The sequence below is a fragment of the Crocuta crocuta genome, unplaced genomic scaffold (genome assembly GCF_008692635.1).
Source record: "Crocuta crocuta isolate KB4526 unplaced genomic scaffold, BGI_CrCroc_1.0 scaffold20, whole genome shotgun sequence".
Taxonomy (NCBI): Eukaryota; Metazoa; Chordata; class Mammalia; order Carnivora; family Hyaenidae; genus Crocuta; species Crocuta crocuta.
In genome coordinates, this window is record NW_027527932.1 from 800,595 (window position 1) to 812,230 (window position 11,636).

General features: G+C 41.7%; 2 pseudogenes; both read right to left on the reverse strand.

Annotated features, from left to right (window-relative positions):
- Positions 1–2,348: 2,348 nt before the first annotated feature.
- LOC144221311 (thymosin beta-4-like) lies at positions 2,349–4,348 on the reverse strand (annotated as a pseudogene).
- Positions 4,349–7,397: 3,049 nt separating this feature from the next.
- On the reverse strand, positions 7,398–9,399 carry LOC144221312 (thymosin beta-4-like; annotated as a pseudogene).
- Positions 9,400–11,636: the final 2,237 nt, after the last annotated feature.

Sequence of the window (11,636 nt, forward strand, 5' to 3'; positions counted from 1 at the left end):
CCCCCGCCTCCTCCCCACCCCTGTCCCCAGATCCTCCAAGCGGCGCTCCCTGGGCCTGGAGCACTTCCTTGCAGGCACTCAGGCCTTGCTTGCCGGTCTCCTCGTCCTTCAGGTCTCTGTCCACAGCCTGCGTCCTCAGAGAGGCCTGGCCGTCTCATCTCAAGAGAACACCTCTCTCCTTCCCTCTGTCCTCCCCACTTCCACAGCCCAGTTTCACTCGACTTCTTTCACAGACTGTACCACAGTCTGAAATTGTCCTGGTCGTGGATTGATTTACTTCTTCACTGTCTGTCTCCTCTTATTAGAATGTTAAGCTCCAACAGCCTGGAGACTCGGTCTAACTAACTTCTTTATTCCCAGCACCTTGAACAATGGCACACGGCAGGTACTCGGTGAATATCTGTTCAATGAAGAAATAAATGCAATGGACACTTTAACTTGTTTTTAAGAAACATTAACAATGTGTGTTTTTAGAATGACAGGATTAAATGTGCTCATGTCTCTGTATGGAAAACTGCCTTTTGTTGCACTGTGCAATCACTATAAAAAGAATCTTAAATTTCTTAATAGATTTAAAACCAGAGTGGAAAAAAAATTTTCAATCAAGGGTCACTATTACAGAACTATGGAAAGGGCCACACATTAGCAAAAAAGCACCAGCCATTTTAAATGCTTTAAATAAAGCAACTAAATAAGGTATATAGGTATACAAGATATTTTCACTGATTTTAACAAATTATCATGAAAGACATGAGAAGAGTGTGTTACATTGCTGAGTTTCACTCTTAGCCTTAATCCATCACCAACTAATTAAACTTTTGCTGAACTTATTATTGGCCTGATCAACTTAAGCAAAGCCTTGGATCTCTGTTAGAAAACAGAGGTTCCCCACCCCTCGTTCAAAAGATAATTTTTTTTTAATTCTAAAAACATAAGCAATGAAATGTTCCTGAAACCTAAACTTTTTCTAAAATTGGTAAGTCCCTTTCTTGCAGATGCTTTCTAAAAGACTCAAATGAAAGTGTTGGACTCTAGTGACAGTAGATATTTCAGAAATAAAGATAAGACACAGGGCACCTGAGTGGCTCGGTCGGTTAAGTGTCTGACTTTGACTCAGGTCATGATCTCACCGTTTGTGAGTTTGAGCCCCACATCAGGCTCTCTGCTGTCAGCCCAGAGTCCACTTCAGATCCTCTACCCCTCCCCCACTTGTTTTCTCTCTCAAATAATAAATAAAAACTAATTAAAAAAAAGAAAAAAGAAATAAAGATAGAACACTAAGTTAAACCATCAGTGGCAATGTGTACAAAAATACTTTTCAGAAAGTATTTTAATATAAGATATATGAACTGTATGATATGTGACTTTAATGATTTTCAGTTTAGATCCCTCAATTTATGGTCACGTCTCATACATGTTATATTTATTACAATTGACCCTCTAGTGGAGAATGGAATTGAACTGCTTTAGAAGAGATATTTTATATATTAAACATACTAGAACTTTAAAAACAGAACTTGAGAAAGTCTTTGTATACTAAAATTAATAGAAGTTAGGGGTGTCTGGGTGGCTCAGTCGGTTAAGTGGCTGATTCTTGATTTCAGTTCAGGTCATGGTCTCACAATTCCCTTGAGTTTGGGCCTGCATGGAGCCCTGACAATATGGAGCCTGTTTGGGATTCTCTCTCTTTCTCTCTGTCCTTTCCTCAAGCGTGCTCTCTCTCTTTCAAAATAATAAATAAATTTTTAAAAAATAATAGAAGTTAAAAATAGAAGTTAATACAAGGCTCTTTCACATCTACTCTTAGGTAGTGAAGGGGCAACGGACAGTCAGCTGGATTTGAAAGTCGTTTCTGAGATTAAGTGGACTTAACCTGGTGACTGATTGTGGGAGTACTACTAGTATGTGAACGAATACTGGAGATGGCTCCCGGCTCTCTTTTGGGTAGCAGGGTGGAAGTGTGGGCAAGATAGACTCTAGAGGAGGGAGGTCAGGTTTGTACAGAATGGAAATGGGTTCAGTTTTGACAGGTTCATTTTTCACTGTCTCTAGGACATGCGTCAGCAGGCTAAATGGATGTCTAGCCGTGACTTGGATGCACAGGTCTAGAAATCAGGAGACCTACCTTCCACTGTTTGATATATAACCTATGTAATAATCATTTACATTTATAGAATACATAATATAGCAAATGACAAATCAGTTACTAAGGTTTTTTTTTTTTTAATTATTTATTGGGGCACCTGGGTGGCTCAGTAGGTTAATCAACCAATTCTTCTTTTTTTCCAGGTTTTAAAACTTTTTATTTGCATATTAAAAAACTGTGCATTCCAATAATTAAACTCATTAGAAAAAAATGGCACTCTGATTAAACTGCACTTTACAGCCTGCAGTACACCTTGGACCAGCTTGGCTTTTCCTCTAGACTTCTCTGTCATCCCACCCAGCTTCTCCCTTCACCAACATGCAAGTTCTTTTCCTTTGCTGCCAGGCATACAGCAGATGGGAACGGCAGGCACCTTCATTTGTCAGTAGTTCTCGATTCTTTGATGTGACAAGGGGCAGCACAGTCATTTAAACTTGATCCAACCTCTTTGCAGCTTTTAACAAAGTTAAACAGCTAAAAGAAGTAAAATAAGAAGACAATGCTTCTGGAAAGTACAGTGCATATTGGTGGCACACACCTCATTACGATTCGCCTGCTTGCTTCTCCTGTTCAATCATTTCTTTTGAAGGCAGTCGATTTTTCCCTTGGGTTTCTGTCTTCTTCAATTTCCACTTAATTAAATTTCTCAATCTCAGCCATATCGGGTTTATCAGACATGGTTGTAGAGGAAGCGGAGCGAGTGAACGAGCAAGCGAAGTCCAATCTGTGCAGTGGCCTCTTCTGAGTGCCCAAGCCATCAATTCTGGATTTCAGCTCAGGTCATGATCTCATTGTTCCTGAGACGGAGTTTTGCCTTGGGCTCTGTACTGAGAGTGAGGATTAGGATTCTCTCTCTCTCTCACTCTCTCTCTCTCTCTGACACACTCTCGTACTCTCTCTCAAAATAAACATTTTTAAATTTTTAAATAAATAAAATAAAAAGTTATTTGTTATTAGTTTACCTACTGTATACATCATGGCATTAGTAAGCCATGAAGCTCTTAATTCAATGATCATCCCCAGGTTACAGAAATCAGGAGCAATACCTTGAATGGAAACTGCCTTATTCATAAGCAAAGGGTTTCCTCTGTACTGGTTCTACAACTGCAGCTTCTATAAATGGATTTTTCTTAAGAAACTTTCATTCCAACTAAGCTAAAACTTTCTGTAATCACTTTATTTCCTCTGAGCTTCCTTTCCAAATATCTTATAAAAATAAGAATCATGTCCCAAATTACTAAGCAAATCTTTCTTCTTTAAGGGAATTTTCCATTGTTCTCTGTAATATTTATTGCTGCAAAACAGATTACCCCAAAATTTAGTGGTTTAAAACAATACACATTTATTATTTCACAGGTTTCAGGGGTCAGGAATTTAGGTCCCCTCCTTCAGGGTATCTCATAAGGCTTCAATCAAGGTGTTGGCCAGGGATAAGGTCCCGTCTAAAAGCTCAACTGGGACAGGACTGACTTCCAAACTTAAACAATAGGTCTCAGTTCTTCACTGGCTGTTGGCTAGAGGTCATGTTCAGTTCTTTACCATATAGGGCCCTCCTAAATGACAGTTTGCTCTATCAAGGAGTGCAAGCCAAAAATGCAAGAGAGTGTCTGCTAGCAAGACAAAAGTCACAATCTTTTGTAACCTACTTACAGAAATGACATTTCATCAACTTTGTTTTATTGGTTAGAAAAAGTCACTAAGTCCAGCCCACACTCAAGGGGAAGGGATCACACAGGGCATGAATACCAGGAGGTGAGATCACTGAGACCATCTTAGAAGTCTGCCTACCATATTCACTAATATTTACCAATCTTAAGGTCAAGAAAAAAAGAACAGTTAACTCCAATTACTGCTAATTTTTCTGTATACAGTTATATGATGTTATACATGTCTAGGCCCTTGGTTGGTTTCTCATTGAAAGTAACTAATCATTAAAGCTTTTGCTTAGTGCTTCACAGAACACTATATAATATGTACTCTAGAAGGTCAGGAAATACATACTGATGGACAAAAATAGAACAACGTATGAAATAAAAAGTGTGATTTTGTCTAAAGTTACTTGGAAACTCCACTGGAGACTTTTTAAAATGTGCTTCGTAGCACTATTCTTCCAAAAGTGCCTTTTTTTTTTTTTTGCCCAAGAGTGCCTCTTAAAATGATTCTCATGACTTCACAACATTTTTTTTACAAATAAAAATTTACCAACATCTGTCAAAATGTAAATCTTAGAGTACTTCATACTGAATGTACAAATGTGTCACTGAAGACAAGTATTTCTTGTAGTCTGCCAAATTTCTGCCACATTGGAAGATACACAGATGACTGTTTAACACTGTGTGCCACTAGACAGGAATTATATTTCACATCTTCTCCTTTTTTTTAAGCTTACTTATTCCGAGAGAGTGCCCATGCGCATGGGGGAGGGGTAAGGAGACAGAGAATCCCAGGCAGGCTCCTCCCTGTCCGCGAAGAGCCTAGCTCGTCTGGAACTCATAACCCAGGACTCGAGCTGAAATCAAGAGTTGGACACTTAACCAACTGAGGCACCTAGGCGCCCCTATAGCTTTTTATTCTTTAGGCACCCCTCCTCCTCAAACTCTTTCCCCCGTATCTGAATCTAAATTGTTAGTTTCTGAATCACTGAATTACTATTTCTTCTCAGAACAAATCTCATCTCTGATGACTCTGACATCTTAACCAGCTCTGCTTCTCTCTTCCACCCAAACTACTTGGCCTTGTTATTTCTCGTTTCCCTACCTTCCCCCGCACAACCATTTATGACCTCATGGTTTCGATGATGCGTTCTATCCTGGAAACTGTTAAACCTATCTCACTTCACACTTAACATGTATAAACCAAAGTCATCTACTTCCTGCCAAAAACTTGCCACCTCTCCTCTTTCTCCATCATCATTCCTCTATCCCAGCGAAGTCCCCGGAAGTATCTTCAACCTCTTCCTCCCTTTATCCTACCAATCTCTGTTAAATCACGTTTCAAGATGCCTCCTGAATTTGTTCATTCCTTGCCATTTCCTTTGCCTTCAACCTAATCCAGGCTGAAACTGCCTCACAACTGGACTTTAGCAACAATGTCCTGAATGGGATAAGGGTTCATCTGTCCATATCCCCCATCCTTCTTCTACGTTACTCTTAACTGGAACAGTCAATGAGATATACGTAAGGGGACTTCAGCTTGCAATCAGGAGCCTCAGGGTAAATCCCCTCTCTGTCACCTCAGATATGACCTGTAGCCTATTTCTTTCCTTCCTCTCGGCCTGGGAGGTTCCTTGTCTGCAAAATGACAAGTTGGGACAGTCCACATGGGTTCTAAGTTGCCGTGCAACTCCAACAATCGCCTACTCTGATGCTTCTTTGCTCAAGAAACAGAAATAACAACTTTCCACTGTTCTCCACACTGACACCACTGATACCTCTACCCCCAACCCACCAAGACCCCAAATGTTACTGTTTTCCGGCATGCAGTGTTCCTTACATCCAGATTGCTCAATTTACCACATCCCTAATGAGTCCCAGTCTTTCCACTGTAACTGTCAATTCTGTGTTCTATTCTTCTCCTTCATTTATAAATTATTCATTTTACAAACACTTTATAGAGTGACTGCTAATAGAAAAGGCACTTTTTGCTAGGTCCTGGAAATAGTGAAGTTAAGGACATAATCCTTGCCCTCAAAGAATTTACCATCTTACTGGATACAATGGATAAGTAACAAAATATAGTAATGTGTTCAATGCTATGCTAAGGAATTTAATACATCCTAGTTGTTCGGGGGACAGAGAAGAGCAACACTTCACAAGGCCGAGTACATAGGAAAGCCTCAGAAAGGAGGTGCTCATTCCAGGCTGGGTCCTTGGAACTCAAAAGGGAAAATACGAATTGAGGAGGTAATAAAAACACTTCTAAAAACTTGGAAAGAATTAAGAAGGAAATAAAGCGTGTCCTATTGCTTCCTTGAAAAGCGATGAGAAGAGGGTAAATTGCTTTTAAAACGGCATATTGGGCCAAGTGTCAAATCAGACTATCGGCTCGAGGGGGCAAGCAGCGGTGAGGCTGGTCACGACGAACGGAGTGGACCGTCACCCTGAAGACCCTTCCCCTTGAGGAGAGGGCGGGGAGTGTGGGCTCTACTTTGCTTCCGGAAATTTCCTGCTCTGTCGCTGGGAAAAGGCGGTGACTGGGCCCGAAACGCGTAAAGCCGACAGGACGGTCCAGGAAGGGGAAACGCGGCGCGCCAAAACTTGTCCTGGCTACTGTTTGGTTCACTAAACCGCCATTATGCCCGATGCCTCACGACCTCACCGAGTTAACCCGCTCCAGTCGGACCCCACCTAGTCGCCGTCGACCCGGGGCCGCCGCGTCACGGAGACGGCCGGCAGCACGGCGGCCGGCGCCGGCCCCAGGGGGGGGCGCNTCTTTGTATACTAAAATTAATAGAAGTTAGGGGTGTCTGGGTGGCTCAGTCGGTTAAGTGGCTGATTCTTGATTTCAGTTCAGGTCATGGTCTCACAATTCCCTTGAGTTTGGGCCTGCATGGAGCCCTGACAATATGGAGCCTGTTTGGGATTCTCTCTCTTTCTCTCTGTCCTTTCCTCAAGCGTGCTCTCTCTCTTTCAAAATAATAAATAAATTTTTAAAAAATAATAGAAGTTAAAAATAGAAGTTAATACAAGGCTCTTTCACATCTACTCTTAGGTAGTGAAGGGGCAACGGACAGTCAGCTGGATTTGAAAGTCGTTTCTGAGATTAAGTGGACTTAACCTGGTGACTGATTGTGGGAGTACTACTAGTATGTGAACGAATACTGGAGATGGCTCCCGGCTCTCTTTTGGGTAGCAGGGTGGAAGTGTGGGCAAGATAGACTCTAGAGGAGGGAGGTCAGGTTTGTACAGAATGGAAATGGGTTCAGTTTTGACAGGTTCATTTTTCACTGTCTCTAGGACATGCGTCAGCAGGCTAAATGGATGTCTAGCCGTGACTTGGATGCACAGGTCTAGAAATCAGGAGACCTACCTTCCACTGTTTGATATATAACCTATGTAATAATCATTTACATTTATAGAATACATAATATAGCAAATGACAAATCAGTTACTAAGGTTTTTTTTTTTTTAATTATTTATTGGGGCACCTGGGTGGCTCAGTAGGTTAATCAACCAATTCTTCTTTTTTTCCAGGTTTTAAAACTTTTTATTTGCATATTAAAAAACTGTGCATTCCAATAATTAAACTCATTAGAAAAAAATGGCACTCTGATTAAACTGCACTTTACAGCCTGCAGTACACCTTGGACCAGCTTGGCTTTTCCTCTAGACTTCTCTGTCATCCCACCCAGCTTCTCCCTTCACCAACATGCAAGTTCTTTTCCTTTGCTGCCAGGCATACAGCAGATGGGAACGGCAGGCACCTTCATTTGTCAGTAGTTCTCGATTCTTTGATGTGACAAGGGGCAGCACAGTCATTTAAACTTGATCCAACCTCTTTGCAGCTTTTAACAAAGTTAAACAGCTAAAAGAAGTAAAATAAGAAGACAATGCTTCTGGAAAGTACAGTGCATATTGGTGGCACACACCTCATTACGATTCGCCTGCTTGCTTCTCCTGTTCAATCATTTCTTTTGAAGGCAGTCGATTTTTCCCTTGGGTTTCTGTCTTCTTCAATTTCCACTTAATTAAATTTCTCAATCTCAGCCATATCGGGTTTATCAGACATGGTTGTAGAGGAAGCGGAGCGAGTGAACGAGCAAGCGAAGTCCAATCTGTGCAGTGGCCTCTTCTGAGTGCCCAAGCCATCAATTCTGGATTTCAGCTCAGGTCATGATCTCATTGTTCCTGAGACGGAGTTTTGCCTTGGGCTCTGTACTGAGAGTGAGGATTAGGATTCTCTCTCTCTCTCACTCTCTCTCTCTCTCTGACACACTCTCGTACTCTCTCTCAAAATAAACATTTTTAAATTTTTAAATAAATAAAATAAAAAGTTATTTGTTATTAGTTTACCTACTGTATACATCATGGCATTAGTAAGCCATGAAGCTCTTAATTCAATGATCATCCCCAGGTTACAGAAATCAGGAGCAATACCTTGAATGGAAACTGCCTTATTCATAAGCAAAGGGTTTCCTCTGTACTGGTTCTACAACTGCAGCTTCTATAAATGGATTTTTCTTAAGAAACTTTCATTCCAACTAAGCTAAAACTTTCTGTAATCACTTTATTTCCTCTGAGCTTCCTTTCCAAATATCTTATAAAAATAAGAATCATGTCCCAAATTACTAAGCAAATCTTTCTTCTTTAAGGGAATTTTCCATTGTTCTCTGTAATATTTATTGCTGCAAAACAGATTACCCCAAAATTTAGTGGTTTAAAACAATACACATTTATTATTTCACAGGTTTCAGGGGTCAGGAATTTAGGTCCCCTCCTTCAGGGTATCTCATAAGGCTTCAATCAAGGTGTTGGCCAGGGATAAGGTCCCGTCTAAAAGCTCAACTGGGACAGGACTGACTTCCAAACTTAAACAATAGGTCTCAGTTCTTCACTGGCTGTTGGCTAGAGGTCATGTTCAGTTCTTTACCATATAGGGCCCTCCTAAATGACAGTTTGCTCTATCAAGGAGTGCAAGCCAAAAATGCAAGAGAGTGTCTGCTAGCAAGACAAAAGTCACAATCTTTTGTAACCTACTTACAGAAATGACATTTCATCAACTTTGTTTTATTGGTTAGAAAAAGTCACTAAGTCCAGCCCACACTCAAGGGGAAGGGATCACACAGGGCATGAATACCAGGAGGTGAGATCACTGAGACCATCTTAGAAGTCTGCCTACCATATTCACTAATATTTACCAATCTTAAGGTCAAGAAAAAAAGAACAGTTAACTCCAATTACTGCTAATTTTTCTGTATACAGTTATATGATGTTATACATGTCTAGGCCCTTGGTTGGTTTCTCATTGAAAGTAACTAATCATTAAAGCTTTTGCTTAGTGCTTCACAGAACACTATATAATATGTACTCTAGAAGGTCAGGAAATACATACTGATGGACAAAAATAGAACAACGTATGAAATAAAAAGTGTGATTTTGTCTAAAGTTACTTGGAAACTCCACTGGAGACTTTTTAAAATGTGCTTCGTAGCACTATTCTTCCAAAAGTGCCTTTTTTTTTTTTTTGCCCAAGAGTGCCTCTTAAAATGATTCTCATGACTTCACAACATTTTTTTTACAAATAAAAATTTACCAACATCTGTCAAAATGTAAATCTTAGAGTACTTCATACTGAATGTACAAATGTGTCACTGAAGACAAGTATTTCTTGTAGTCTGCCAAATTTCTGCCACATTGGAAGATACACAGATGACTGTTTAACACTGTGTGCCACTAGACAGGAATTATATTTCACATCTTCTCCTTTTTTTTAAGCTTACTTATTCCGAGAGAGTGCCCATGCGCATGGGGGAGGGGTAAGGAGACAGAGAATCCCAGGCAGGCTCCTCCCTGTCCGCGAAGAGCCTAGCTCGTCTGGAACTCATAACCCAGGACTCGAGCTGAAATCAAGAGTTGGACACTTAACCAACTGAGGCACCTAGGCGCCCCTATAGCTTTTTATTCTTTAGGCACCCCTCCTCCTCAAACTCTTTCCCCCGTATCTGAATCTAAATTGTTAGTTTCTGAATCACTGAATTACTATTTCTTCTCAGAACAAATCTCATCTCTGATGACTCTGACATCTTAACCAGCTCTGCTTCTCTCTTCCATCCAAACTACTTGGCCTAGTTACTGACTTGTTATTTCTCTTTTCCCTACCTTCCCCCGCACAACCATTTATGACCTCATGGTTTCGATGATGCGTTCTATCCTGGAAACTGTTAAACCTATCTCACTTCACACTTAACATGTATAAACCAAAGTCATCTACTTCCTGCCAAAAACTTGCCACCTCTCCTCTTTCTCCATCATCATTCCTCTATCCCAGCGAAGTCCCCGGAAGTATCTTCAACCTCTTCCTCCCTTTATCCTACCAATCTCTGTTAAATCACGTTTCAAGATGCCTCCTGAATTTGTTCATTCCTTGCCATTTCCTTTGCCTTCAACCTAATCCAGGCTGAAACTGCCTCACAACTGGACTTTAGCAACAATGTCCTGAATGGGATAAGGGTTCATCTGTCCATATCCCCCATCCTTCTTCTACGTTACTCTTAACTGGAACAGTCAATGAGATATACGTAAGGGGACTTCAGCTTGCAATCAGGAGCCTCAGGGTAAATCCCCTCTCTGTCACCTCAGATATGACCTGTAGCCTATTTCTTTCCTTCCTCTCGGCCTGGGAGGTTCCTTGTCTGCAAAATGACAAGTTGGGACAGTCCACATGGGTTCTAAGTTGCCGTGCAACTCCAACAATCGCCTACTCTGATGCTTCTTTGCTCAAGAAACAGAAATAACAACTTTCCACTGTTCTCCACACTGACACCACTGATACCTCTACCCCCAACCCACCAAGACCCCAAATGTTACTGTTTTCCGGCATGCAGTGTTCCTTACATCCAGATTGCTCAATTTACCACATCCCTAATGAGTCCCAGTCTTTCCACTGTAACTGTCAATTCTGTGTTCTATTCTTCTCCTTCATTTATAAATTATTCATTTTACAAACACTTTATAGAGTGACTGCTAATAGAAAAGGCACTTTTTGCTAGGTCCTGGAAATAGTGAAGTTAAGGACATAATCCTTGCCCTCAAAGAATTTACCATCTTACTGGATACAATGGATAAGTAACAAAATATAGTAATGTGTTCAATGCTATGCTAAGGAATTTAATACATCCTAGTTGTTCGGGGGACAGAGAAGAGCAACACTTCACAAGGCCGAGTACATAGGAAAGCCTCAGAAAGGAGGTGCTCATTCCAGGCTGGGTCCTTGGAACTCAAAAGGGAAAATACGAATTGAGGAGGTAATAAAAACACTTCTAAAAAGTTGGAAAGAATTAAGAAGGAAATAAAGCGTGTCCTATTGCTTCCTTGAAAAGCGATGAGAAGAGGGTAAATTGCTTTTAAAACAGGGCATATTGGGCCAAGTGTCAAATCAGACTATCGGCTCGAGGGGGCAAGCAGCGGTGAGGCTGGTCACGACGAACGGAGTGGACCGTCACCCTGAAGACCCTTCCCCTTGAGGAGAGGGCGGGGAGTGTGGGCTCTACTTTGCTTCCGGAAATTTCCTGCTCTGTCGCTGGGAAAAGGCGGTGACTGGGCCCGAAACGCGTAAAGCCGACAGGACGGTCCAGGAAGGGGAAACGCGGCGCGCCAAAACTTGTCCTGGCTACTGTTTGGTTCACTAAACCGCCATTATGCCCGATGCCTCACGACCTCACCGAGTTAACCCGCTCCAGTCGGACCCCACCTAGTCGCCGTCGACCCGGGGCCGCCGCGTCACGGAGACGGCCGGCAGCACGGCGGCCGGCGCCGGCCCCAGGGGGGGGCGC